The sequence below is a fragment of the Oratosquilla oratoria genome, chromosome 9 (assembly GCF_046742065.1).
Source record: "Oratosquilla oratoria isolate Oo_2021 chromosome 9, ASM4674206v1, whole genome shotgun sequence".
NCBI lineage: Eukaryota > Metazoa > Arthropoda > Malacostraca > Stomatopoda > Squillidae > Oratosquilla > Oratosquilla oratoria.
The window spans coordinates 72288799-72293547 of NC_134785.1; the positions used below are offsets into that span (position 1 = coordinate 72288799).

A 4749-nucleotide genomic window follows, 5' to 3' on the forward strand; every position below is an offset into this window, starting at 1 on the left:
ATGATGATAATAATAATAATAATGATGATAATAATAAAAGTAATAGTAATAGTAATAATAATGATAATAATAATAATAATAATTGATAATAATAATAATGATAATAATAATAATAGTGATAATAATAATGATAATGATAATAATAATAATAATAATGATAACAATAATAATAATAATAATAATAATAATGATAATATTATATAGATTTTTTTGTTAATAGTTATACAGTAATACACTGACAATAAATGATTATAACTAATTTTAAGACTAAATTAGATTGAATTAATGAGGAGCTCTATTGTCAGAATGACGATGTTCTTGTAGCTGTCAGTCCTCGCCGTTCTTGACAGGCACGAACTTGTTGATGTGCCTAGTTGAGTGGCGTGGTAGGGGCAGTTGAGTGTGACGAAATGTCTGTGACAAGTGTGTGTCAAATGCAATCCAAAACATCAACAACAACATCTGTCCTAGTCTTATCCCACAAATGGAAGAGGACGCTGTCGTTGTGAGCGTGTTATCATAATAGGATTCCAGTTTTTGGAATTTAGTGAAAAAGGCGCTAGTTGGTAACTCGACCCCCATCGCAGACTATATAATCCGACGCAACGCTGGAAATAATGTACAAGAAGAAGCCCGCAGTATTAACGGTGTAAGTTCTCCAGGTAATTCTCACAGAATAAGAACAATTCTGATTGTTTACGTGACATTTGGATTATTTGTTTCGCTGAAGCAGTCCTGGCAGATGAACCACCGGTGACAAGGGAGAGGAACATTCACTTTGTTTCGCATTTCAGGCGCAATGTTTCGTCTTTTACTCGTGGCGTTGGCCCTGTCCGCTGTAGCTGCCACCAGCGTCCATCCTGATTCTCCTTTGATCTGCAGGGAGTACTGCATGGACGAGAGTGGATACTATTGCTGTCCCAGTAAATATGTCTGTGTGTGTGTGTGTGTCCTCGGAGACTTTGCCTCTGCCACAGGAACTGACACTGTTTCCTCCCTGGCCGTGTTGCATCCAGTGAGACCACGTCTTTCTATAGGATGGTGCTGGGGGCGTCTTCAATTCCTTATAATAAGGCATCCAGCCTCCTCTTGATTACTTCGACTGTGCAGGATGTGCTAGTTGGGGTGACTGCTGAAGAGCTTCGAGGCTATTCCTGGGTCCCGTCTCCTAATTTTCAATTATTTATACCGTGTACATGTGTGTGTGTGTGTGTGTGTGTGTGTGTGTGTGTGTGTGTGTGTGTGTGTGTGTGTGTGTGTGTGTGTGTGTGTGTGTGTGTGTGTGTGTGTGTGTGTGTGTGCGTACACGGGCACACAAACACACACGTACGCGCGCACACAAACACGTGTATACTCGCACGTGCCCACATGCACGCACATATGTATACATACACACTGATTTTTGGTGCCATGATTATCGTTTTACTTTACTAACTTAGCGTTTGAAAAACATGATACTATAAGCCGTCGCAGTCCCCCTTGTGCAAGGAGAGATTTAAAAAAGACAATGAAAACACGAAAACGACAATACGAAATGAATATCGCTGATAAATCCAAAGAGAATTGAAGAATTCTGTAGTTACATTAGAGATAAAAAGGTAGTTAGGAATCACATTGGCCCGCTATTACCTGCTGACGGTCAACTTGAATATTCAAATGAAGGAATGTGTGATATTTTAAACAATTATTTAAGCTCTGTATTCGTAAACGGTGAACTCCAAACTGAAACCTGTGAAAAGTCTGAGGTAAACTTACTACGGTAAATGTAACAAAAGAAAAAATTAAAAGGTGTATAGAGAAACTCAAAGTTAATAAAACACCAGGGCCTGACGGTTGCCATCCAAAAATCTTAAAGGAAATGAAAAATGTGATTGTTGTTCCATTACAAATTATTTTCAAGAAATCCATCATATCCGGAGATGTCCCAAGAGAATGGAAGCTAGCTAACGTTACTCTCATATTCAAAAAGGTGACAAAAAGAAACCAAATAACTACAGGCCTATAAGTTTGACTTCAATCGTCCGAGATGTTATCGAACATCATTTAGAAAGTAACTGTTTAATAAATGATAGCCAGCATGGTTTCAGACGGAAACGTTCTTGCGTGACTAACTTACTCGAATTCTACAACACAGCTATCTCGAATTATGACAAAAGAAACAATATAGATTTAATATATCTAGACTTTACAAAAGCTTTTGATACCGTCCCCACGAGAGACTACTTATTAATTAGCTTCACACGGAATAAGTGGTAGCCTATTAAGTTGGACTAGTATTTGGTTGAATGATTGAAAACAATTGTTTTAAATGGAAAAACTTCTGAATGGAAAAATGTTTCAGGTGGAGTTCCTCAGGGTTCCGTTCTTGAGCCACTTCTATTCATGATATAGATAAATTATATAGACCATGAACTAAAATCTACTGTTTCCAAATTTGCTGATAATACAAAACTGTGCGCAATGGCAAATGATCACTTAAACCAATTAGGTATTCAAAAAGATTTAGATCAATTACAGCAATGGTCTGAAAAGTGGCTAATGAAATTTAATACAAGTAAATGCAAGGTAAATCACGATGATAAAAATAACAGTAAATACGATTACAAGTTATTTGGAAATTCGTTTACAAAAGTGGATAGTGAAAAGGATCTCGGCGAAATTATCAGTAACGATCTCAGATTATCCAAGCAGTGTATTTCAGCCTCTGAGAAAGCAGATAAATTTCTAGGACTGATTGCGCGATCTTTTGACTTCAAAAGTCTATCACTCATTAACAAGCTATATAAATCGTTAGTTCGTCCACATTTGGAATATGCTGTTTCCGTATGGTCACCGAATCTCATTAAAGACAATGACAGATTGAAAAAAAGTACAACGGCGAGCCACAAAACTGATTCCATATATCAAAAATAAATCATACGAAAATCGACTAACATATATGAATCTGTAGACTCAGAGGTGACCTGATACAGGTCTTTAAGATTTTAAAGGAAATTGACATCAGAAGTGACAAAATTTTCACACTGAATGAGAATCAGACAAGAAACAATGATCTCAAACTGTCAGGAAATAGATTTAATTTGGAAGTGAGTAGAAACAACTTCGCCAACCGTGTAGTTAATGAATGGAATAAACTTCCTGCAGAGGCAGAGCAATGTAGTTCAGTTCGAAGCTTTAAGAATCATTTAGATAAACACCTTAGCAAGATGCTGTAATGACTACCATTTATTCTATATTATTTGTTTTGTTATCATTGTCCGTTTGTTTATTATTATTTGCTTGATTCTCATTATCAGTTATATGGCAATTTATTATTATATACTATTTACCTGTTTGTTTATTATCTGAATATACTTATGCATTTATTGATGTATTTTATTTTTTATTTACAATATTATATTTTTTATTTATTCATTGGTTTATCATCATTATGATTTTTTCTCTTGCGACCTAGATATGGACCAAAAGGCCTCCAGTCGGCATGCTCCGACTTTGTAATCCTTTAAAATCATTTGTGTGTAAATGGTGTGGAAAGTCACGCAAGTTGTGAAGCTCTCATACGGGAGGGTAATGATTGTCGATCATGAGGCCAGCACGTGGTCCAAGATAATAGTGAATTCGGGCGCGCGCACGCAACCACATGTACGCACACACACATACATACACACAAGTACATGTACACACAAGCTGTGCCTCGTTTTTGTAATATGCAAATAAATAGGAAATGAAATTATGAATTTGATGGAATAAATGTAATTATGAATACAGTTTGGTCTCATGACCCCCATCTTATCTATAGATTTATCCTATTTCGTTTTATCGTTATTATGATTATTTTTTCATCAGAGGTGGACCCTCGCTGCAGACCGAACATGGGCTTCGTTGGTATTCCTTGCCTTATCCCTCCCTGCCCATATGCAAGATGCGAACGCCATCCATGTCGACAAGGACAAATTTGCTGCAGAAATGATAAAGAAAATGTGTTTGCATGTTCTTATATCAGATGAGAAATTCCAACACATATTTTTGGACCCATGATCTTTGAGCTAAAGTATTGAGATTTCTTAAGTGAGGAAATGTTATGGCGAGCATCCAAGCGGCAGTGATTAGAATATTCATTGTACTCTCCTTACGACGTTCTTGTCGACAGGAATTGTTTTCCATTGTAAAGCCGTTCCAATTTCTAGTTTGTTATATTTTCTTTTATATAAACACAAAATAAATGGAATGCTTGTGAAGAAATGTAATCTAAACGTATATGGCTTACAGGATTTTTACATTACAGGGAGGCGGCATTATATAAACATTACAAAGTAGAGTATTGTACAATGAATGTATAACTTTTCTAACTGATTTTTGTAACCCATTAGCAGTTGTGGAATGGATTGCTGAGAAATAAAAATGTAGTTTCTCTACTATTAACTATTATTCCTCCTGTATTAGGAGAAAAGTAGGGAAATATAGGAGAAATTACGATTGTATACATACGTGTCTGTAGATGAATAATCTTCATTTGCAAATGATAATGATAATAACAATAATGATAATAATAATAATAATAATAATAATAATAATAATAATAATAATAATAATAATAATAATAATAATAATAATAATAATAATGATGATGATGATGATGATGATAATAATGATGATAATAATAATAATAATAATAATAATAAGAAGAAGAAGAAGAAGAAAAAGAAGAAGAGGAAGAAGAAGAAGAATTACAATAATAGTAACAATAAT

General features: G+C 35.0%; 1 long non-coding RNA gene across 2 annotated transcripts; it reads left to right on the forward strand.

The window, feature by feature from the left end:
• The first annotated feature begins 378 nt into the window (after positions 1–378).
• Positions 379–4409, forward strand: LOC143028575 (uncharacterized). 2 transcript variants are annotated; one of them, XR_012966745.1, is made up of 3 exons: positions 379–649; positions 795–923; positions 3847–4409. It is a non-coding gene; the product is annotated as an uncharacterized LOC143028575 (long non-coding RNA). The 2 variants fall into 2 exon arrangements; XR_012966744.1 differs by having other exon boundaries at positions 603–662.
• The last annotated feature ends 340 nt before the right edge of the window (positions 4410–4749 follow it).